Source organism: Brienomyrus brachyistius, chromosome 2 (genome assembly GCF_023856365.1).
Source record: "Brienomyrus brachyistius isolate T26 chromosome 2, BBRACH_0.4, whole genome shotgun sequence".
NCBI classification, from domain to species: Eukaryota; Metazoa; Chordata; class Actinopteri; order Osteoglossiformes; family Mormyridae; genus Brienomyrus; species Brienomyrus brachyistius.
Window position 1 is genome coordinate 39131133 of NC_064534.1, and position 23165 is coordinate 39154297.

Here is a 23165-nt window from a genome sequence, read left to right on the forward strand (position 1 = left end):
CGCTTTGTTTTCTATGCAAACACCACTTCGCCACAGAAGACTCGATATTATTGGCATAGCAAGTTCTGCTCTTCTCCTTTCAAAACTTGCTAAAAGCTGTATTTAAAAGAACAGATTGGCCGGAGTAATTCACACCCTTCAATGCCAGCTTAATGTTTAGGTTAGTGGGAATCACAGAGGAATTAGGGATGGAAACTTCTTTGCTGGTGGTAGAAGCGGTCTGGTGAATTTTTAGAGAGAAGAGGCCGTCGATGTTTGAATGTAAAAAATTGTTCTGGCTGCAGCCTGCAGTATGGACTTGTTGGTGTGTGTAGCTCCCAGTGTTCTGACAGCGCGACGTTTTGGGGAAACATGTGATTCAGCAGCTACCAGTGGCCTTCGTGCGGCGGAGATTTTGTGGCTGTTAGCGGAGTTGATAACAGAGGGTCGTTAAGAGAAGCCTACATGCAGTAGGCAAAGGAGTAATGTTTGCCGGCGGGGGACGTGCGGCGATTAACCTGTGCGGTAGTGAAAAGGAGTTAAAAAGAAGGAAGTGTGCGGATGCGGAAAGAATGGAATAATTGTGGTAGGCTGCCAGCTGAGTAGTTTGGTGAATGTTTGGTGTGGGTCCGGCGTTGCCGATTGGATGGTGGGGCTGCAGTGTGAGTCAGATAAAAAAAAAAAAAAACATTAGTAGGATCCAATGGGACCAACTGGCATGTATAGAGGCGTGTAATGCAAAAGGGCTGGTTTTGGTAGTATCTCTCGCTTACGGCCATACCAACCTGAACACGCCCGATCTCGTCTGATCTCGGAAGCCAAGCAGGGTAGGGTCTGGTTAGTACTTGGATGGGAGACCTCCTGGGAATACCAGGTGCTGTAAGCTTTTCTCACTTTTACTTTATACAGGGGGCGCTCTACTTCACGTTTAATTTAAATCTATCACTCCCCTTCCATTTTACTATTTAATATATATATATATATATATATTTTTCTCTCATTCATAAAGGCAGCTTTTACACACCGTTTTACTCTAAATACTTCTTGGTAATTCTAGGTGCTGTAAGCTGTTCGTGCCTTTATTCCACCAGGGCGCGATCTTCTCACAAACTTGAAAACTGTCACTCCCCATTCACGTTTTACAACTTATTGTTAATGATAAAGAGACAGCTTTTTACACACAGTTTTAAACAAAGTACTGATATTATTCCTCTTCAACTGACCGCTTTGTTTTCTATGCAAAAACCACTTCGCCACAGAAGACTCGATATTATTGGCATAGCAAGTTCTGCTCTTCTCCTTTCAAAACTTGCTAAAAGCTGTATTTAAAAGAACAGATTGGCCGGGGTAATTCACACCCTTCAATGCCAGCTTAATGTTTAGGTTAGTGGGAATCACAGAGGAATTAGGGATGGAAACTTCTTTGCTGGTGGTAGAAGCGGTCTGGTGAATTTTTAGAGAGAAGAGGCCGTCGATGTTTGAATGTAAAAAATTGTTCTGGCTGCAGCCTGCAGTATGGACTTGTTGGTGTGTGTAGCTCCCAGTGTTCTGACAGCGCGACGTTTTGGGGAAGCATGTGATTCAGCAGCTACCAGTGGCCTTCGTGCGGCGGAGATTTTGTGGCTGTTAGCGGAGTTGATAACAGAGGGTCGTTAAGAGAAGCCTGCATGCAGTAGGTAAAGGAGTAATGTTTGCCGGCGGGGGACGTGCGGCGATTAACCTGTGCGGTAGTGAAAAGGAGTTAAAAAGAAGGAAGTGTGCGGATGCGGAAAGAATGGAATAATTGTGGTAGGCTGCCGGCTGAGTAGTTTGGTGAATGTTTGGTGTGGGTCCGGCGTTGCCGATTGGATGGTGGGGCTGCAGTGTGAGTCAGATAAAAAAAAAAAAAAACATTAGTAGGATCCAATGGGACCAACTGGCATGTATAGAGGCGTATAATGCAAAAGGGCTGTTTTTGGTAGCATCTCTCGCATACGGCCATACCACCCTGAACACGCCCGATCTCGTCTGATCTCGGAAGCTAAGCAGGGTAGGGTCTGGTTAGTACTTGGATGGGAGACCTCCTGGGAATACCAGGTGCTGTAAGCTTTTCTCACTTTTACTTTATACAGGGGGCACTCCACTTCACGATTAATTTAAATCTATCACTCCCCTTACATTTTACTATTTTATATATATCTATATATTTTTCTCTCATTCATAAAGGCAGCTTTTACACACCGTTTTACTCTAAATACTTCCTGGTAATTCTAGGTGCTGTAAGCTGTTCGTGCCTTTATTCCACCAGGGCGCGATCTTCTCACAAACTTGAAGACTGTCACTCCCCATTCACGTTTTACAACTTATTGTTAATGATAAAGAGACAGCTTTTTACACACAGTTTTAAACAAAGTACTGATATTATTCCTCTTCAACTGACCGCTTTGTTTTCTATGCAAAAACCACTTCGCCACAGAAGACTCGATATTATTGGCATAGCAAGTTCTGCTCTTCTCCTTTCAAAACTTGCTAAAAGCTGTATTTAAAAGAACAGATTGGCCGGGGTAATTCACACCCTTCAATGCCAGCTTAATGTTTAGGTTAGTGGGAATCACAGAGGAATTAGGGATGGAAACTTCTTTGCTGGTGGTAGAAGCTCTCTGGTGAATTTTTAGAGAAAAGAGGCCGTCGATGTTTGAATGTAGAAAATTGTTCTGGCTGCAGCCTGCAGTATGGACTTGTTGGTGTGTGTAGTTCCCAGTGTTCTGACAGCGTGACGTTTTGGGGAAGCATGTGATTCAGCAGCTACCAGTGGGCTTCGTGCGGCGGAGATTTTGTGGCTGTTAGCGGAGTTGATAATAGAGGGTCGTTAAGAGAAGCCTGCATGCGGTAGGCAAAGGAGTAATGTTTGCTGGCGGGGGACGTGCGGCGATTAACCTGTGCGGTAGTGAAAAGGAGTTAAAGAGAAGGAAGTGTGCGGATGCGGAAAGAATGGAATAATTGTGGTAGGCTGCCGGCTGAGTAGTTTGGTGAATGTTTGGTGTGGTTCCGGCACTTCCGATTGGATGGTGGGGCTGCAGTGTGAGTCAGATAAAAAAAAAAAAAAAAACAGGAGTAGGATCCAATGGGACTAACTGGCATGTATAGAGGCGTGTAATGCAAAAGGGCTGTTTTTGGTAGTTTTTCGCGCTCACGGCCATACCACCCTGAACACGCCCGATCTCGTCCGATCCCAGAAGCCAAGCAGAATAGAGTCTGGTTAGTACTTGGATGGGAGACCTACTGGGATTACCCTGTGCTGTAAGCTTTTCTCACTTTTACTTTATACAGGGGGCGCTCCACTTCTCGATTAATTTAAATCTATCACTCCCCTTCCATTTTACTATTTTATATATATATTTTTTTTTTTCTCTCATTCATAAAGGCAGCTTTTACACACCGTTTTACTCTAAATACTGCCTGGTAATTCTAGGTGCTGTAAACTCTTCGTGCCTTTATTCCACCAGGGCGCGATCTTCTCACAAACTTGAAGACTGTCACTCCCCATTCACGTTTTACAACTTATTGTTAATGATAAAGAGACAGCTTTTTACACACAGTTTTAAACAAAGTACTGATATTATTCCTCTTCAACTGACCGCTTTGTTTTCTATGCAAAAACCACTTCGCCACAGAAGACTCGATATTATTGGCATAGCAAGTTCTGCTCTTCTCCTTTCAAAACTTGCTAAAAGCTGTATTTAAAAGAACAGATTGGCCGGGGTAATTCACACCCTTCAATGCCAGCTTAATGTTTAGGTTAGTGGGAATCACAGAGGAATTAGGGATGGAAACTTCTTTGCTGGTGGTAGAAGCGGTCTGGTGAATTTTTAGAGAGAAGAGGCCGTCGATGTTTGAATGTAGAAAATAGTTCTGGCTGCAGCCTGCAGTATGGACTTGTTGGTGTGTGTAGCTCCCAGTGTTCTGACAGCGCGACGTTTTGGGGAAGCATGTGATTCAGCAGCTACCAGTGGGCTTCGTGCGGCGGAGATTTTGTGGCTGTTAGCGGAGTTGATAATAGAGGGTCGTTAAGAGAAGCCTGCATGCGGTAGGCAAAGGAGTAATGTTTGCTGGCGGGGGACGTGCGGCGATTAACCTGTGCGGTAGTGAAAAGGAGTTAAAGAGAAGGAAGTGTGCGGATGCGGAAAGAATGGAATAATTGTGGTAGGCTGCCGGCTGAGTAGTTTGGTGAATGTTTGGTGTGGGTCCGGCGTTGCCGATTGGATGGTGGGGCTGCAGTGTGAGTCAGATAAAAAAAAAAAAAAAAACCAGGAGTAGGATCCAATGGGACCAACTGGCATGTATAGAGGCGTGTAATGCAAAAGGGCTGTTTTTGGTAGCGTCTCTCGCTTATGGCCATACCACCCTGAACACGCCCGATCTCGTCTGATCTCGGAAGCTAAGCAAGGTAGGGTCTGGTTAGTACTTGGATGGGAGACCACCTGGGAATACCAGGTGCTGTACGCTTTTCTCACTTTTACTTTATACAGGGGGCGCTCCACTTCACGATTAATTTAAATCTATCACTCCCCTTCCATTTTACTATTTTATATATATATTTTTATTTTCTCTCTTTCATAAAGGCAGCTTTTACACACCGTTTTACTCTAAATACTGCCTGGTAATTCTAGGTGCTGTAAGCTCTTCGTGCCTTTATTCCACCAGGGCGCGATCTTCTCACAAACTTGAAGACTGTCACTGCCCATTCACGTTTTACAACTTATTGTTAATGATAAAGAGACAGCTTTTTACACACAGTTTTAAACAAAGTACTGATATTATTCCTCTTCAACTGACCGCTTTGTTTTCTATGCAAAAACCACTTCGCCACAGAAGACTCGATATTATTGGCATAGCAAGTTCTGCTCTTCTCCTTTCAAAACTTGCTAAAAGCTGTATTTAAAAGAACAGATTGGCCGGGGTAATTCACACCCTTCAATGCCAGCTTAATGTTTAGGTTAGTGGGAATCACAGAGGAATTAGGGATGGAAACTTCTTTGCTGGTGGTAGAAGCGGTCTGGTGAATTTTTAGAGAGAAGAGGCCGTCGATGTTTGAATGTAGAAAATTGTTCTGGCTGCAGCCTGCAGTATGGACTTGTTGGTGTGTGTAGCTCCCAGTGTTCTGACAGCGTGACGTTTTGGGGAAGCATGTGATTCAGCAGCTACCAGTGGGCTTCGTGCGGCGGAGATTTTGTGGCTGTTAGCGGAGTTGATAATAGAGGGTCGTTAAGAGAAGCCTGCATGCGGTAGGCAAAGGAGTAATGTTTGCTGGCGGGGGACGTGCGGCGATTAACCTGTGCGGTAGTGAAAAGGAGTTAAAGAGAAGGAAGTGTGCGGATGCGGAAAGAATGGAATAATTGTGGTAGGCTGCCGGCTGAGTAGTTTGGTGAATGTTTGGTGTGGGTCCGGCGTTGCCGATTGGATGGTGGGGCTGCAGTGTGAGTCAGATAAAAAAAAAAAAAAAAAACCAGGAGTAGGATCCAATGGGACCAACTGGCATGTATAGAGGCGTGTAATGCAAAAGGGCTGTTTTTGGTAGCGTCTCTCGCTTATGGCCATACCACCCTGAACACGCAAGATCTCGTCTGAACTCGGAAGCTAAGCAAGGTAGGGTCTGGTTAGTACTTGGATGGGAGACCACCTGGGAATACCAGGTGCTGTAAGCTTTTCTCACTTTTACTTTATACAGGGGGCGCTCCACTTCACGATTAATTTAAATCTATCACTCCCCTTCCATTTTACTATTTTATATATATATTTTTATTTTCTCTCTTTCATAAAGGCAGCTTTTACACACCGTTTTACTCTAAATACTGCCTGGTAATTCTAGGTGCTGTAAGCTCTTCGTGCCTTTATTCCACCAGGGCGCGATCTTCTCACAAACTTGAAGACTGTCACTCCCCATTCACGTTTTACAACTTATTGTTAATGATAAAGAGACAGCTTTTTACACACAGTTTTAAACAAAGTACTGATATTATTCCTCTTCAACTGACCGCTTTGTTTTCTATGCAAAAACCACTTCGCCACAGAAGACTCGATATTATTGGCATAGCAAGTTCTGCTCTTCTCCTTTCAAAACTTGCTAAAAGCTGTATTTAAAAGAACAGATTGGCCGGGGTAATTCACACCCTTCAATGCCAGCTTAATGTTTAGGTTAGTGGGAATCACAGAGGAATTAGGGATGGAAACTTCTTTGCTGGTGGTAGAAGCGGTCTGGTGAATTTTTAGAGAGAAGAGGCCGTCGATGTTTGAATGTAGAAAATTGTTCTGGCTGCAGCCTGCAGTATGGACTTGTTGGTGTGTGTAGCTCCCAGTGTTCTGACAGCGCGATGTTTTGGGGAAGCATGTGATTCAGCAGCTACCAGTGGGCTTCGTGCGGCGGAGATTTTGTGGCTGTTAGCGGAGTTGATAACAGAGGGTCGTTAAGAGAAGCCTGCATGCAGTAGGCAAAGGAGTAATGTTTGCTGGCGGGGGACGTGCGGCGATTAACCTGTGCGGTAGTGAAAAGGAGTTAAAAAGAAGGAAGTGTGCGGATGCGGAAAGAATGGAATAATTGTGGTAGGCTGCCGGCTGAGTAGTTTGGTGAATGTTTGGTGTGGGTCCGGCGCTGCCGATTGGATGGTGGGGCTGCAGTGTGAGTCAGATAAAAAAAAAAAAAAAAACCAGGAGTAGGATCCAATGGGACCAACTGGCATGTATAGAGGCGTGTAATGCAAAAGGGCTGTTTTTGGTAGCATCTCTCGCTTACGGCCATACCACCCTGAACACGCCCGATCTCGTCTGATCTCGGAAGCCAAGCAGGGTAGGGTCTAGTTAGTACTTGGATGGGAGACCACCTGGGAATACCAGGTGCTGTAAGCTTTTCTCACTTTTACTTTATACAGGGGGCGCTCCACTTCACGATTAATTTAAATCTATCACTCCCCTTACATTTTACTATTTTATATATATCTATATATTTTTCTCTCATTCATAAAGGCAGCTTTTACACACCGTTTTACTCTAAATACTTCCTGGTAATTCTAGGTGCTGTAAGCTGTTCGTGCCTTTATTCCACCAGGGCGCGATCTTCTCACAAACTTGAAGACTGTCACTCCCCATTCACGTTTTACAACTTATTGTTAATGATAAAGAGACAGCTTTTTACACACAGTTTTAAACAAAGTACTGATATTATTCCTCTTCAACTGACCGCTTTGTTTTCTATGCAAAAACCACTTCGCCACAGAAGACTCGATATTATTGGCATAGCAAGTTCTGCTCTTCTCCTTTCAAAACTTGCTAAAAGCTGTATTTAAAAGAACAGATTGGCCGGGGTAATTCACACCCTTCAATGCCAGCTTAATGTTTAGGTTAGTGGGAATCACAGAGGAATTAGGGATGGAAACTTCTTTGCTGGTGGTAGAAGCGGTCTGGTGAATTTTTAGAGAGAAGAGGCCGTCGATGTTTGAATGTAGAAAATTGTTCTGGCTGCAGCCTGCAGTATGGACTTGTTGGTGTGTGTAGCTCCCAGTGTTCTGACAGCGCGACGTTTTGGGGAAGCATGTGATTCAGCAGCTACCAGTGGGCTTCGTGCGGCGGAGATTTTGTGGCTGTTAGCGGAGTTGATAACAGAGGGTCGTTAAGAGAAGCCTGCATGCAGTAGGCAAAGGAGTAATGTTTGCCGGCGGGGGACGTGCGGCGATTAACCTGTGCGGTAGTGAAAAGGAGTTAAAAAGAAGGAAGTGTGCGGATGCGGAAAGAATGGAATAATTGTGGTAGGCTGCCGGCTGAGTAGTTTGGTGAATGTTTGGTGTGGGTCCGGCGCTGCCGATTGGATGGTGGGGCTGCAGTGTGAGTCAGATAAAAAAAAAAAAAAAAACCAGGAGTAGGATCCAATGGGACCAACTGGCATGTATAGAGGCGTGTAATGCAAAAGGGCTGTTTTTGGTAGCATCTCTCGCTTACGGCCATACCACCCTGAACACGCCCGATCTCGTCTGATCTCGGAAGCCAAGCAGGGTAGGGTCTGGTTAGTACTTGGATGGGAGACCACCTGGCAATACCAGGTGCTGTAAGCTTTTCTCACTTTTACTTTATACAGGGGGCGCTCCACTTCACGATTAATTTAAATCTATCACTCCCCTTCCATTTTACTATTTTATTTATATATTTTTATTTTCTCTCTTTCATAAAGGCAGCTTTTACACACCGTTTTACTCTAAATACTGCCTGGTAATTCTAGGTGCTGTAAGCTCTTCGTGCCTTTATTCCACCAGGGCGCGATCTTCTCTCAAACTTGAAGACTGTCACTCCCCATTCACGTTTTACAACTTATTGTTAATGATAAAGAGACAGCTTTTTACACACAGTTTTAAACAAAGTACTGATATTATTCCTCTTCAACTGACCGCTTTGTTTTCTATGCAAAAACCACTTCGCCACAGAAGACTCGATATTATTGGCATAGCAAGTTCTGCTCTTCTCCTTTCAAAACTTGCTAAAAGCTGTATTTAAAAGAACAGATTGGCCGGGGTAATTCACACCCTTCAATGCCAGCTTAATGTTTAGGTTAGTGGGAATCACAGAGGAATTAGGGATGGAAACTTCGTTGCTGGTGGTAGAAGCGGTCTGGTGAATTTTTAGAGAGAAGAGGCCGTCGATGTTTGAATGTAGAAAATTGTTCTGGCTGCAGCCTGCAGTATGGACTTGTTGGTGTGTGTAGCTCCCAGTGTTCTGACAGCGCGACGTTTTGGGGAAGCATGTGATTCAGCAGCTACCAGTGGGCTTCGTGCGGCGGAGATTTTGTGGCTGTTAGCGGAGTTGATAACAGAGGGTCGTTAAGAGAAGCCTGCATGCAGTAGGCAAAGGAGTAATGTTTGCCGGCGGGGGACGTGCGGCGATTAACCTGTGCGGTAGTGAAGAGGAGTTAAAAAGAAGGAAGTGTGCAGATGCGGAAAGAATGGAATAATTGTGGTAGGCTGCCGGCTGAGTAGTTTGGTGAATGTTTGGTGTGGGTCCGGCGCTGCCGATTGGATGGTGGGGCTGCAGTGTGAGTCAGATAAAAAAAAAAAAAAAAAACAGGAGTAGGATCCAATGGGAGCAACTGGCATGTATAGAGGCGTGTAATGCAAAAGGGCTGTTTTTGGTCGCGTCTCTCGCTTATGGCCATACCACCCTGAACACGCCCGATCTCGTCTGATCTCGGAAGCTAAGCAGGGTAGGGTCTGGTTAGTACTTGGATGGGAGACCACCTGGGAATACCAGGTGCTGTAAGCTTTTCTCACTTTTACTTTATACAGGGGGCGCTCCACTTCACGATTAATTTAAATCTATCACTCCCCTTCCATTTTACTATTTTATATATATATTTTTATTTTCTCTCTTTCATAAAGGCAGCTTTTACACACCGTTTTACTCTAAATACTGCCTGGTAATTCTAGGTGCTGTAAGCTGTCCGTGCCTTTATTCCACCAGGGCGCGATCTTCTCACAAACTTGAAGACTGTCACTCCCCATTCACGTTTTACAACTTATTGTTAATGATAAAGAGACAGCTTTTTACACACAGTTTTAAACAAAGTACTGATATTATTCCTCTTCAACTGACCGCTTTGTTTTCTATGCAAAAACCACTTCGCCACAGAAGACTCGATATTATTGGCATAGCAAGTTCTGCTCTTCTCCTTTCAAAACTTGCTAAAAGCTGTATTTAAAAGAACAGATTGGCCGGGGTAATTCACACCCTTCAATGCCAGCTTAATGTTTAGGTTAGTGGGAATCACAGAGGAATTAGGGATGGAAACTTCTTTGCTGGTGGTAGAAGCGGTCTGGTGAATTTTTAGAGAGAAGAGGCCGTCGATGTTTGAATGTAGAAAATTGTTCTGGCTGCAGCCTGCAGTATGGACTTGTTGGTGTGTGTAGCTCCCAGTGTTCTGACAGCGCGACGTTTTGGGGAAGCATGTGATTCAGCAGCTACCAGTGGGCTTCGTGCGGCGGAGATTTTGTGGCTGTTAGCGGAGTTGATAACAGAGGGTCGTTAAGAGAAGCCTGCATGCAGTAGGCAAAGGAGTAATGTTTGCCGGCGGGGGACGTGCGGCGATTAACCTGTGCGGTAGTGAAAAGGAGTTAAAAAGAAGGAAGTGTGCGGATGCGGAAAGAATGGAATAATTGTGGTAGGCTGCCGGCTGAGTAGTTTGGTGACTGTTTGGTGTGGGTCCGGCGCTGCCGATTGGATGGTGGGGCTGCAGTGTGAGTCAGAAAAAAAAAAAAAAAGAACATTAGTAGGATCCAATGGGACCAACTGGCATGTATAGAGGCGTGTAATGCAAAAGGGCTCTTTTTGATAGCATTTCTCGCTTACGGCCATACCACCCTGAACACGCCCGATCTCGTCTGATCTCGGAAGCCAAGCAGGGTAGGGTCTGGTTAGTACTTGGATGGGAGACCTCCTGGGAATACCAGGTGCTGTAAGCTTTTCTCACTTTTACTTTATACAGGGGGCGCTCCACTTCACGATTAATTTAAATCTATCACTCCCCTTCCATTTTACTATTTTATATATATATTTTTATTTTCTCTCTTTCATAAAGGCAGCTTTTACACACCGTTTTACTCTAAATACTGCCTGGTAATTCTAGGTGCTGTAAGCTCTTCGTGCCTTTATTCCACCAGGGCGCGATCTTCTCACAAACTTGAAGACTGTCACTCCCCATTCACGTTTTACAACTTATTGTTAATGATAAAGAGACAGCTTTTTACACACAGTTTTAAACAAAGTACTGATATTATTCCTCTTCAACTGACCGCTTTGTTTTCTATGCAAAAACCACTTCGCCACAGAAGACTCGATATTATTGGCATAGCAAGTTCTGCTCTTCTCCTTTCAAAACTTGCTAAAAGCTGTATTTAAAAGAACAGATTGGCCGGGGTAATTCACACCCTTCAATGCCAGCTTAATGTTTAGGTTAGTGGGAATCACAGAGGAATTAGGGATGGAAACTTCTTTGCTGGTGGTAGAAGCGGTCTGGTGAATTTTTAGAGAGAAGAGGCCGTCGATGTTTGAATGTAGAAAATTGTTCTGGCTGCAGCCTGCAGTATGGACTTGTTGGTGTGTGTAGCTCCCAGTGTTCTGACAGCGCGACGTTTTGGGGAAGCATGTGATTCAGCAGCTACCAGTGGGCTTCGTGCGGCGGAGATTTTGTGGCTGTTAGCGGAGTTGATAATAGAGGGTCGTTAAGAGAAGCCTGCATGCGGTAGGCAAAGGAGTAATGTTTGCTGGCGGGGGACGTGCGGCGATTAACCTGTGCGGTAGTGAAAAGGAGTTAAAGAGAAGGAAGTGTGCGGATGCGGAAAGAATGGAATAATTGTGGTAGGCTGCCGGCTGAGTAGTTTGGTGAATGTTTGGTGTGGGTCCGGCGTTGCCGATTGGATGGTGGGGCTGCAGTGTGAGTCAGATAAAAAAAAAAAAAAAAACCAGGAGTAGGATCCAATGGGACCAACTGGCATGTATAGAGGCGTGTAATGCAAAAGGGCTGTTTTTGGTAGCGTCTCTCGCTTATGGCCATACCACCCTGAACACGCAAGATCTCGTCTGAACTCGGAAGCTAAGCAAGGTAGGGTCTGGTTAGTACTTGGATGGGAGACCACCTGGGAATACCAGGTGCTGTAAGCTTTTCTCACTTTTACTTTATACAGGGGGCGCTCCACTTCACGATTAATTTAAATCTATCACTCCCCTTACATTTTACTATTTTATATATATATTTTTATTTTCTCTCTTTCATAAAGGCAGCTTTTACACACCGTTTTACTCTAAATACTGCCTGGTAATTCTAGGTGCTGTAAGCTCTTCGTGCCTTTATTCCACCAGGGCGCGATCTTCTCACAAACTTGAAGACTGTCACTCCCCATTCACGTTTTACAACTTATTGTTAATGATAAAGAGACAGCTTTTTACACACAGTTTTAAACAAAGTACTGATATTATTCCTCTTCAACTGACCGCTTTGTTTTCTATGCAAAAACCACTTCGCCACAGAAGACTCGATATTATTGGCATAGCAAGTTCTGCTCTTCTCCTTTCAAAACTTGCTAAAAGCTGTATTTAAAAGAACAGATTGGCCGGGGTAATTCACACCCTTCAATGCCAGCTTAATGTTTAGGTTAGTGGGAATCACAGAGGAATTAGGGATGGAAACTTCTTTGCTGGTGGTAGAAGCGGTCTGGTGAATTTTTAGAGAGAAGAGGCCGTCGATGTTTGAATGTAGAAAATTGTTCTGGCTGCAGCCTGCAGTATGGACTTGTTGGTGTGTGTAGCTCCCAGTGTTCTGACAGCGTGACGTTTTGGGGAAGCATGTGATTCAGCAGCTACCAGTGGGCTTCGTGCGGCGGAGATTTTGTGGCTGTTAGCGGAGTTGATAATAGAGGGTCGTTAAGAGAAGCCTGCATGCGGTAGGCAAAGGAGTAATGTTTGCTGGCGGGGGACGTGCGGCGATTAACCTGTGCGGTAGTGAAAAGGAGTTAAAGAGAAGGAAGTGTGCGGATGCGGAAAGAATGGAATAATTGTGGTAGGCTGCCGGCTGAGTAGTTTGGTGAATGTTTGGTGTGGGTCCGGCGTTGCCGATTGGATGGTGGGGCTGCAGTGTGAGTCAGATAAAAAAAAAAAAAAAAAACCAGGAGTAGGATCCAATGGGACCAACTGGCATGTATAGAGGCGTGTAATGCAAAAGGGCTGTTTTTGGTCTCGTCTCTCGCTTATGGCCATACCACCCTGAACACGCCCGATCTCGTCTGATCTCGGAAGCTAAGCAGGGTAGGGTCTGGTTAGTACTTGGATGGGAGACCACCTGGGAATACCAGGTGCTGTAAGCTTTTCTCACTTTTACTTTATACAGGGGGCGCTCCACTTCACGATTAATTTAAATCTATCACTCCCCTTCCATTTTACTATTTTATATATATATTTTTATTTTCTCTCTTTCATAAAGGCAGCTTTTACACACCGTTTTACTCTAAATACTGCCTGGTAATTCTAGGTGCTGTAAGCTCTTCGTGCCTTTATTCCACCAGGGCGCGATCTTCTCACAAACTTGAAGACTGTCACTCCCCATTCACGTTTTACAACTTATTGTTAATGATAAAGAGACAGCTTTTTACACAAAGTTTTAAACAAAGTACTGATATTATTCCTCTTCAACTGACCGCTTTGTTTTCTATGCAAAAACCACTTCGCCACAGAAGACTCGATATTATTGGCATAGCAAGTTCTGCTCTTCTCCTTTCAAAACTTGCTAAAAGCTGTATTTAAAAGAACAGATTGGCCGGGGTAATTCACACCCTTCAATGCCAGCTTAATGTTTAGGTTAGTGGGAATCACAGAGGAATTAGGGATGGAAACTTCTTTGCTGGTGGTAGAAGCGGTCTGGTGAATTTTTAGAGAGAAGAGGCCGTCGATGTTTGAATGTAGAAAATTGTTCTGGCTGCAGCCTGCAGTATGGACTTGTTGGTGTGTGTAGCTCCCAGTGTTCTGACAGCGTGACGTTTTGGGGAAGCATGTGATTCAGCAGCTACCAGTGGGCTTCGTGCGGCGGAGATTTTGTGGCTGTTAGCGGAGTTGATAATAGAGGGTCGTTAAGAGAAGCCTGCATGCGGTAGGCAAAGGAGTAATGTTTGCTGGCGGGGGACGTGCGGCGATTAACCTGTGCGGTAGTGAAAAGGAGTTAAAGAGAAGGAAGTGTGCGGATGCGGAAAGAATGGAATAATTGTGGTAGGCTGCCGGCTGAGTAGTTTGGTGAATGTTTGGTGTGGGTCCGGCGTTGCCGATTGGATGGTGGGGCTGCAGTGTGAGTCAGATAAAAAAAAAAAAAAAACCAGGAGTAGGATCCAATGGGACCAACTGGCATGTATAGAGGCGTGTAATGCAAAAGGGCTGTTTTTGGTCGCGTCTCTCGCTTATGGCCATACCACCCTGAACACGCCCGATCTCTTCTGATCTCGGAAGCTAAGCAGGGTAGGGTCTGGTTAGTACTTGGATGGGAGACCACCTGGGAATACCAGGTGCTGTAAGCTTTTCTCACTTTTACTTTATACAGGGGGCGCTCCACTTCACGATTAATTTAAATCTATCACTCCCCTTCCATTTTACTATTTTATATATATATTTTTATTTTCTCTCTTTCATAAAGGCAGCTTTTACACACCGTTTTACTCTAAATACTGCCTGGTAATTCTAGGTGCTGTAAGCTCTTCGTGCCTTTATTCCACCAGGGCGCGATCTTCTCACAAACTTGAAGACTGTCACTCCCCATTCACGTTTTACAACTTATTGTTAATGATAAAGAGACAGCTTTTTACACACAGTTTTAAACAAAGTACTGATATTATTCCTCTTCAACTGACCGCTTTGTTTTCTATGCAAAAACCACTTCGCCACAGAAGACTCGATATTATTGGCATAGCAAGTTCTGCTCTTCTCCTTTCAAAACTTGCTAAAAGCTGTATTTAAAAGAACAGATTGGCCGGGGTAATTCACACCCTTCAATGCCAGCTTAATGTTTAGGTTAGTGGGAATCACAGAGGAATTAGGGATGGAAACTTCTTTGCTGGTGGTAGAAGCGGTCTGGTGAATTTTTAGAGAGAAGAGGCCGTCGATGTTTGAATGTAGAAAATTGTTCTGGCTGCAGCCTGCAGTATGGACTTGTTGGTGTGTGTAGCTCCCAGTGTTCTGACAGCGCGATGTTTTGGGGAAGCATGTGATTCAGCAGCTACCAGTGGGCTTCGTGCGGCGGAGATTTTGTGGCTGTTAGCGGAGTTGATAACAGAGGGTCGTTAAGAGAAGCCTGCATGCAGTAGGCAAAGGAGTAATGTTTGCCGGCGGGGGACGTGTGGCGATTAACCTGTGCGGTAGTGAAAAGGAGTTAAAAAGAAGGAAGTGTGCGGATGCGGAAAGAATGGAATAATTGTGGTAGGCTGCCGGCTGAGTAGTTTGGTGAATGTTTGGTGTGGGTCCGGCGCTGCCGATTGGATGGTGGGGCTGCAGTGTGAGTCAGATAAAAAAAAAAAAAAAAACCAGGAGTAGGATCCAATGGGACCAACTGGCATGTATAGAGGCGTGTAATGCAAAAGGGCTGTTTTTGGTAGCATCTCTCGCTTACGGCCATACCACCCTGAACACGCCCGATCTCGTCTGATCTCGGAAGCCAAGCAGGGTAGGGTCTAGTTAGTACTTGGATGGGAGACCACCTGGGAATACCAGGTGCTGTAAGCTTTTCTCACTTTTACTTTATACAGGGGGCGCTCCACTTCACGATTAATTTAAATCTATCACTCCCCTTACATTTTACTATTTTATATATATCTATATATTTTTCTCTCATTCATAAAGGCAGCTTTTACACACCGTTTTACTCTAAATACTTCCTGGTAATTCTAGGTGCTGTAAGCTGTTCGTGCCTTTATTCCACCAGGGCGCGATCTTCTCACAAACTTGAAGACTGTCACTCCCCATTCACGTTTTACAACTTATTGTTAATGATAAAGAGACAGCTTTTTACACACAGTTTTAAACAAAGTACTGATATTATTCCTCTTCAACTGACCGCTTTGTTTTCTATGCAAAAACCACTTCGCCACAGAAGACTCGATATTATTGGCATAGCAAGTTCTGCTCTTCTCCTTTCAAAACTTGCTAAAAGCTGTATTTAAAAGAACAGATTGGCCGGGGTAATTCACACCCTTCAATGCCAGCTTAATGTTTAGGTTAGTGGGAATCACAGAGGAATTAGGGATGGAAACTTCTTTGCTGGTGGTAGAAGCGGTCTGGTGAATTTTTAGAGAGAAGAGGCCGTCGATGTTTGAATGTAGAAAATTGTTCTGGCTGCAGCCTGCAGTATGGACTTGTTGGTGTGTGTAGCTCCCAGTGTTCTGACAGCGCGACGTTTTGGGGAAGCATGTGATTCAGCAGCTACCAGTGGGCTTCGTGCGGCGGAGATTTTGTGGCTGTTAGCGGAGTTGATAACAGAGGGTCGTTAAGAGAAGCCTGCATGCAGTAGGCAAAGGAGTAATGTTTGCCGGCGGGGGACGTGCGGCGATTAACCTGTGCGGTAGTGAAAAGGAGTTAAAAAGAAGGAAGTGTGCGGATGCGGAAAGAATGGAATAATTGTGGTAGGCTGCCGGCTGAGTAGTTTGGTGAATGTTTGGTGTGGGTCCGGCGCTGCCGATTGGATGGTGGGGCTGCAGTGTGAGTCAGATAAAAAAAAAAAAAAAAACCAGGAGTAGGATCCAATGGGACCAACTGGCATGTATAGAGGCGTGTAATGCAAAAGGGCTGTTTTTGGTAGCATCTCTCGCTTACGGCCATACCACCCTGAACACGCCCGATCTCGTCTGATCTCGGAAGCCAAGCAGGGTAGGGTCTGGTTAGTACTTGGATGGGAGACCACCTGGCAATACCAGGTGCTGTAAGCTTTTCTCACTTTTACTTTATACAGGGGGCGCTCCACTTCACGATTAATTTAAATCTATCACTCCCCTTCCATTTTACTATTTTATTTATATATTTTTATTTTCTCTCTTTCATAAAGGCAGCTTTTACACACCGTTTTACTCTAAATACTGCCTGGTAATTCTAGGTGCTGTAAGCTCTTCGTGCCTTTATTCCACCAGGGCGCGATCTTCTCACAAACTTGAAGACTGTCACTCCCCATTCACGTTTTACAACTTATTGTTAATGATAAAGAGACAGCTTTTTACACACAGTTTTAAACAAAGTACTGATATTATTCCTCTTCAACTGACCGCTTTGTTTTCTATGCAAAAACCACTTCGCCACAGAAGACTCGATATTATTGGCATAGCAAGTTCTGCTCTTCTCCTTTCAAAACTTGCTAAAAGCTGTATTTAAAAGAACAGATTGGCCGGGGTAATTCACACCCTTCAATGCCAGCTTAATGTTTAGGTTAGTGGGAATCACAGAGGAATTAGGGATGGAAACTTCGTTGCTGGTGGTAGAAGCGGTCTGGTGAATTTTTAGAGAGAAGAGGCCGTCGATGTTTGAATGTAGAAAATTGTTCTGGCTGCAGCCTGCAGTATGGACTTGTTGGTGTGTGTAGCTCCCAGTGTTCTGACAGCGCGACGTTTTGGGGAAGCATGTGATTCAGCAGCTACCAGTGGGCTTCGTGCGGCGGAGATTTTGTGGCTGTTAGCGGAGTTGATAACAGAGGGTCGTTAAGAGAAGCCTGCATGCAGTAGGCAAAGGAGTAATGTTTGCCGGCGGGGGACGTGCGGCGATTAACCTGTGCGGTAGTGAAGAGGAGTTAAAAAGAAGGAAGTGTGCAGATGCGGAAAGAATGGAATAATTGTGGTAGGCTGCCGGCTGAGTAGTTTGGTGAATGTTTGGTGTGGGTCCGGCGCTGCCGATTGGATGGTGGGGCTGCAGTGTGAGTCAGATAAAAAAAAAAAAAAAAACAGGAGTAGGATCCAATGGGAGCAACTGGCATGTATAGAGGCGTGTAATGCAAAAGGGCTGTTTTTGGTCGCGTCTCTCGCTTATGGCCATACCACCCTGAACACGCCCGATCTCGTCTGATCTCGGAAGCTAAGCAGGGTAGGGTCTGGTTAGTACTTGGATGGGAGACCACCTGGGAATACCAGGTGCTGTAAGCTTTTCTCACTTTTACTTTATACAGGGGGCGCTCCACTTCACGATTAATTTAAATCTATCACTCCCCTTCCATTTTACTATTTTATATATATATTTTTATTTTCTCTCTTTCATAAAGGCAGCTTTTACACACCGTTTTACTCTAAATACTGCCTGGTAATTCTAGGTGCTGTAAGCTGTCCGTGCCTTTATTCCACCAGGGCGCGATCTTCTCACAAACTTGAAGACTGTCACTCCCCATTCACGTTTTACAACTTATTGTTAATGATAAAGAGACAGCTTTTTACACACAGTTTTAAACAAAGTACTGATATTATTCCTCTTCAACTGACCGCTTTGTTTTCTATGCAAAAACCACTTCGCCACAGAAGACTCGATATTATTGGCATAGCAAGTTCTGCTCTTCTCCTTTCAAAACTTGCTAAAAGCTGTATTTAAAAGAACAGATTGGCCGGGGTAATTCACACCCTTCAATGCCAGCTTAATGTTTAGGTTAGTGGGAATCACAGAGGAATTAGGGATGGAAACTTCTTTGCTGGTGGTAGAAGCGGTCTGGTGAATTTTTAGAGAGAAGAGGCCGTCGATGTTTGAATGTAGAAAATTGTTCTGGCTGCAGCCTGCAGTATGGACTTGTTGGTGTGTGTAGCTCCCAGTGTTCTGACAGCGCGACGTTTTGGGGAAGCATGTGATTCAGCAGCTACCAGTGGGCTTCGTGCGGCGGAGATTTTGTGGCTGAAATACCAGGTGCTGTAAGCTTTTCTCACTTTTACTTTATACAGGGGGCGCTCCACTTCACGATTAATTTAAATCTATCACTCCCCTTCCATTTTACTATTTTATATATATATATATATTTTTCTCTCATTCATAAAGGCAGCTTTTACACACCGTTTTACTCTAAATACTTCCTGGTAATTCTAGGTGCTGTAAGCTGTTCGTGCCTTTATTCCACCAGGGCGCGATCTTCTCACAAACTTGAAGACTGTCACTCCCCATTCACGTTTTACAACTTATTGTTAATGATAAAGAGACAGCTTTTTACACACAGTTTTAAAGAAAGTACTGATATTATTCCTCTTCAACTGACCGCTTTGTTTTCTATGCAAAAACCACTTCGCCACAGAAGACTCGATATTATTGGCATAGCAAGTTCTGCTCTTCTCCTTTCAAAACTTGCTAAAAGCTGTATTTAAAAGAACAGATTGGCCGGGGTAATTCACACCCTTCAATGCCAGCTTAATGTTTAGGTTAGTGGGAATCACAGAGGAATTAGGGATGGAAACTTCTTTGCTGGTGGTAGAAGCGGTCTGGTGAATTTTTAGAGAGAAGAGGCCGTCGATGTTTGAATGTAGAAAATAGTTCTGGCTGCAGCCTGCAGTATGGACTTGTTGGTGTGTGTAGCTCCCAGTGTTCTGACAGCGCAACGTTTTGGGGAAGCATGTGATTCAGCAGCTACCAGTGGGCTTCGTGCGGCGGAGATTTTGTGGCTGTTAGCGGAGTTGATAACAGAGGGTCGTTAAGAGAAGCCTGCATGCAGTAGGCAAAGGAGTAATGTTTGCCGGCGGGGGACGTGCGGCGATTAACCTGTGCGGTAGTGAAAAGGAGTTAAAAAGAAGGAAGTGTGCGGATGCGGAAAGAATGGAATAATTGTGGTAGGCTGCCGGCTGAGTAGTTTGGTGAATGTTTGGTGTGGGTCCGGCGCTGCCGATTGGATGGTGGTGCTGCAGTGTGAGTCAGATAAAAAAAAAAAAAGAACATTAGTAGTATCCAATGGGACCAACTGGCATGTATAGAGGCGTGTAATGCAAAAGGGCTGTTTTTGGTAGCTTCTCTCGCTTACGGCCATACCACCCTGAACACGCCCGATCTCGTCTGATCTCGGAAGCTAAGCAGGGTTGGGTCTGGTTAGTACTTGGATGGGAGACCACCTGGGAATACCAGGTGCTGTAAGCTTTTCTCACTTTTACTTTATACAGGGGGCGCTCCACTTCACGATTAATTTAAATCTATCACTCCCCTTCCATTTTACTATTTTATATATATATATATATATATTTTTTTTTTTTTCTCTCATTCATAAAGGCAGCTTTTAGAAACCGTTTTACTCTAAATACTTCCTGGTAATTCTAGGTGCTGTAAGCTGTTCGTGCCTTTATTCCACCAGGGCGCGATCTTCTCACAAACTTGAAGACTGTCACTCCCCATTCACGTTTTACAACTTATTGTTAATGATAAAGAGACAGCTTTTTACAAACAGTTTTAAACAAAGTACTGATATTATTCCTCTTCAACTGACCGCTTTGTTTTCTATGCAAAAACCACTTCGCCACAGAAGACTCGATATTATTGGCATAGCAAGTTCTGCTCTTCTCCTTTCAAAACTTGCTAAAAGCTGTATTTAAAAGAACAGATTGGCCGGGGTAATTCACACACTTCAATGCCAGCTTAATGTTTAGGTTAATGGGAATCACAGAGGAATTAGGGATGGAAACTTCTTTGCTGGTGGTAGAAGCGGTCTGGTGAATTTTTAGAGAGAAGAGGCCGTCGATGTTTGAATGTAGAAAATTGTTCTGGCTGCAGCCTGCAGTATGGACTTGTTGGTGTGTGTAGCTCCCAGTGTTCTGACAGCGCGATGTTTTGGGGAAGCATCTGATTCAGCAGCTACCAGTGGGCTTCGTGCGGCGGAGATTTTGTGGCTGTTAGCGGAGTTGATAACAGAGGGTCGTTAAGAGAAGCCTGCATGCAGTAGGCAAAGGAGTAATGTTTGCCGGCGGGGGACGTGCGGCGATTAACCTGTGCGGTAGTGAAAAGGAGTTAAAAAGAAGGAAGTGTGCGGATGCGGAAAGAATGGAATAATTGTGGTAGGCTGCCGGCTGAGTAGTTTGGTGAATGTTTGGTGTGGGTCCGGCGCTGCCGATTGGATGGTGGTGCTGCAGTGTGAGTCAGATAAAAAAAAAAAAAACCAGGAGTATGATCCAATGGGACTAACTGGCATGTATAGAGGCGTGTAATGCAAAAGGGCTGTTTTTGGTCACGTCTCTCGCTTATGGCCATACCACCCTGAACACGCCCGATCTCATCTGATCTCGGAAGCCAAGCAGGGTAGGGTCTGGTTAGTACTTGGATGGGAGACCTCCTGGGAATACCAGGTGCTGTAAGCTTTTCTCACTTTTACTTTATACAGGGGGCGCTCCACTTCACGATTAATTTAAATCTATCACTCCCCTTCCATTTTACTATTTTATATATATATATATTTTTCTCTCATTCATAAAGGCAGCTTTTACACACCATTTTACTTTAAATACTTCCTGGTAATTCTCGGTGCTGTAAGCTGTTCGTGCCTTTATTCCACCAGGGCGCGATCTTCTCACAAACTTGAAGACTGTCACTCCCCATTCACGTTTTACAACTTATTGTTAATGATAAAGAGACAGCTTTTTACACACAGTTTTAAACAAAGTACTGATATTATTCCTCTTCAACTGACCGCTTTGTTTTCTATGCAAAAACCACTTCGCCACAGAAGACTCGATATTATTGGCATAGCAAGTTCTGCTCTTCTCCTTTCAAAACTTGCTAAAAGCTGTATTTAAAAGAACAGATTGGCCGGGGTAATTCACACCCTTCAATGCCAGCTTAATGTTTAGGTTAGTGGGAATCACAGAGGAATTAGGGATGGAAACTTCTTTGCTGGTGGTAGAAGCGGTCTGGTGAATTTTTAGAGAGAAGAGGCCGTCGATGTTTGAATGTAGAAAATTGTTCTAGCTGCAGCCTGCAGTATGGACTTGTTGGTGTGTGTAGCTCCCAGTGTTCTGACAGCGCGACGTTTTGGGGAAGCATGTGATTCAGCAGCTACCAGTGGGCTTCGTGCGGCGGAGATTTTGTGGCTGTTAGCGGAGTTGATAACAGAGGGTCGTTAAGAGAAGCCTGCATGCAGTAGGCAAAGGAGTAATGTTTGCCGGCGGGGGACGTGCGGCGATTAACCTGTGCGGTAGTGAAAAGGAGTTAAAAAGAAGGAAGTGTGCGGATGCTGTCACGGGACGTGGTGCGCGAGCGCGGAGGAGAGCGGCGAAGGTGCGGAAGGAGGAAGCAGGCAGGCAGGATACGGGACGAACGGGGTTTAATTGGGAATACGAGGATCTCACGCACACAAACATCCATGAACATCAATGACAGACAAAGCAAACTGGGGAGACCAGGACTTAAATACACGGAACAAGGCAGCAGGAAACAAGACATGACTGGGCAGGATCAGGAAATCACACGTGGGTAATTAGGGGGCGTGGCACACACGAGGAGCGGACGAGCCGGCCATGACAGAACCCCCCCCCCAAAGGCGCACTACACCGGGCGCGCCAAGGAAGGGGGCGACGGACGGGACGAGGCAGAACAGGACCTGGAAAACAAGAACAGAATTAACGCACGACGGGGAACAGGACCGAAGCACAAAACAAGGCAAGAGACAGAACATAGGACAGGAGCAGACAAAGGGCCGGGAAAGCGGAGAGACAGATCAGAAAGGGAGACACAGAGGGAACAGGCGGGACAAAAGGACCGGGAGTGAACGGAGGGAAGCCAGAGGGAGAAGGAGGAACACAAGGAGCGAAGGGACGAGGGACAAAGGCGGAAGGAGGAGAAAAGACAGGCGGGACAGAGACGGGAAAGAAGGGAGAGAAGGAGGGGGAAGGAAGGGGAGCCCGAGGGAGCCCCAGCGGGCGACGGGCGGCAGCCGGAGGGGCCGCAGGCGGCCGGGAGGCCGGAGCCGGAGGGGATCGAGAAGGGGCAGAGGAGACAGGGCGAGGGACCCGCGGAGGGGCCAGGGAGGGAGCAGGAGGGAGCACCAGGGAAGGGGACGAGGGAGCTGGAAGGGGCCAGGGCGATTGCACGGAGGAGGGGGGAGCCGCAGCAGGCGGCGATGTCCGGGGGAGGGCCGGAGGTAGGGGCCCCGCAGGCGACCGACCAGGACCCGGAGAGGGGAGCGAGGCAGGGCGACGAGGCACCGGAGAGGGACCCGCAGGCGACAGCCGACCCGGAGGGCCAGGACCCGCAGGCGCCAACCGAGCCCCAGCGCAGGCGAGGCAGGGCGAGCCAGGGGGCAGGGCGGGCGGGACCCCAGCCCTGCGTCTGTGTCCCCTCCCTTTACGGGACACAGACATGACCCCAGGTCGGGGTCGAGTTCGCCGGGGCGAGGGAGAAACTGTCACAGGGGGAGAAGGGACAGGAGCGCGGTCAGGAGCTGCAGATGGCTGCAGTGGGGGCGCCTGGACAGGAACAGGAGCGCGGTCCGGAACAGGAGCGCGGTCAGGAACAGGAGCTGGCTGCAGTGGGGGCGCCTGCCCGGGAGCTGCAGCAGGCGGCTGCAGAGGGGGCGCCTCTGCAGGAACTGGAGCGCGGTCAGGAACAGGAGGTGGCTGCAGTGGGGGCGCCGGCCCGGGAGCGGGGTCCGCCGGCAATGGCGGCTGCACGGGAGCGGGGTCCGCCGGCAATGGCGGCTGCACGGGAGCGGGGTCCGCCGGCAATGG

General features: G+C 46.0%; 16 non-coding genes across 16 annotated transcripts; all 16 read left to right on the forward strand.

Moving 5' to 3' along the window:
* The first annotated feature begins 746 nt into the window (after positions 1 to 746).
* On the forward strand, positions 747 to 865 carry LOC125734758 (5S ribosomal RNA). The gene has a single exon (XR_007394061.1). It is a non-coding gene; the product is annotated as a 5S ribosomal RNA (ribosomal RNA).
* Positions 866 to 1948: 1083 nt separating this feature from the next.
* LOC125733358 (5S ribosomal RNA) lies at positions 1949 to 2067 on the forward strand. The gene has a single exon (XR_007392704.1). It is a non-coding gene; the product is annotated as a 5S ribosomal RNA (ribosomal RNA).
* A 2278-nt stretch (positions 2068 to 4345) lies between these two features.
* LOC125735759 (5S ribosomal RNA) lies at positions 4346 to 4464 on the forward strand. Its single transcript, XR_007395049.1, has one exon. It is a non-coding gene; the product is annotated as a 5S ribosomal RNA (ribosomal RNA).
* Positions 4465 to 5544: 1080 nt separating this feature from the next.
* LOC125737165 (5S ribosomal RNA) lies at positions 5545 to 5663 on the forward strand. Its single transcript, XR_007396431.1, has one exon. It is a non-coding gene; the product is annotated as a 5S ribosomal RNA (ribosomal RNA).
* Positions 5664 to 6742: 1079 nt separating this feature from the next.
* Positions 6743 to 6861, forward strand: LOC125734769 (5S ribosomal RNA). Its single transcript, XR_007394072.1, has one exon. It is a non-coding gene; the product is annotated as a 5S ribosomal RNA (ribosomal RNA).
* A 1080-nt stretch (positions 6862 to 7941) lies between these two features.
* LOC125735743 (5S ribosomal RNA) lies at positions 7942 to 8060 on the forward strand. The gene has a single exon (XR_007395034.1). It is a non-coding gene; the product is annotated as a 5S ribosomal RNA (ribosomal RNA).
* A 1079-nt stretch (positions 8061 to 9139) lies between these two features.
* LOC125732486 (5S ribosomal RNA) lies at positions 9140 to 9258 on the forward strand. Its single transcript, XR_007391865.1, has one exon. It is a non-coding gene; the product is annotated as a 5S ribosomal RNA (ribosomal RNA).
* A 1077-nt stretch (positions 9259 to 10335) lies between these two features.
* Positions 10336 to 10454, forward strand: LOC125732888 (5S ribosomal RNA). Its single transcript, XR_007392252.1, has one exon. It is a non-coding gene; the product is annotated as a 5S ribosomal RNA (ribosomal RNA).
* Positions 10455 to 11533: 1079 nt separating this feature from the next.
* Positions 11534 to 11652, forward strand: LOC125737166 (5S ribosomal RNA). The gene has a single exon (XR_007396432.1). It is a non-coding gene; the product is annotated as a 5S ribosomal RNA (ribosomal RNA).
* Positions 11653 to 12732: 1080 nt separating this feature from the next.
* Positions 12733 to 12851, forward strand: LOC125732487 (5S ribosomal RNA). Its single transcript, XR_007391866.1, has one exon. It is a non-coding gene; the product is annotated as a 5S ribosomal RNA (ribosomal RNA).
* Positions 12852 to 13929: 1078 nt separating this feature from the next.
* LOC125733438 (5S ribosomal RNA) lies at positions 13930 to 14048 on the forward strand. The gene has a single exon (XR_007392784.1). It is a non-coding gene; the product is annotated as a 5S ribosomal RNA (ribosomal RNA).
* A 1079-nt stretch (positions 14049 to 15127) lies between these two features.
* Positions 15128 to 15246, forward strand: LOC125734770 (5S ribosomal RNA). Its single transcript, XR_007394073.1, has one exon. It is a non-coding gene; the product is annotated as a 5S ribosomal RNA (ribosomal RNA).
* A 1080-nt stretch (positions 15247 to 16326) lies between these two features.
* Positions 16327 to 16445, forward strand: LOC125735745 (5S ribosomal RNA). The gene has a single exon (XR_007395036.1). It is a non-coding gene; the product is annotated as a 5S ribosomal RNA (ribosomal RNA).
* Positions 16446 to 17523: 1078 nt separating this feature from the next.
* LOC125732488 (5S ribosomal RNA) lies at positions 17524 to 17642 on the forward strand. The gene has a single exon (XR_007391867.1). It is a non-coding gene; the product is annotated as a 5S ribosomal RNA (ribosomal RNA).
* Positions 17643 to 19474: 1832 nt separating this feature from the next.
* On the forward strand, positions 19475 to 19593 carry LOC125734590 (5S ribosomal RNA). The gene has a single exon (XR_007393896.1). It is a non-coding gene; the product is annotated as a 5S ribosomal RNA (ribosomal RNA).
* Positions 19594 to 20682: 1089 nt separating this feature from the next.
* Positions 20683 to 20801, forward strand: LOC125733030 (5S ribosomal RNA). The gene has a single exon (XR_007392388.1). It is a non-coding gene; the product is annotated as a 5S ribosomal RNA (ribosomal RNA).
* Positions 20802 to 23165: the final 2364 nt, after the last annotated feature.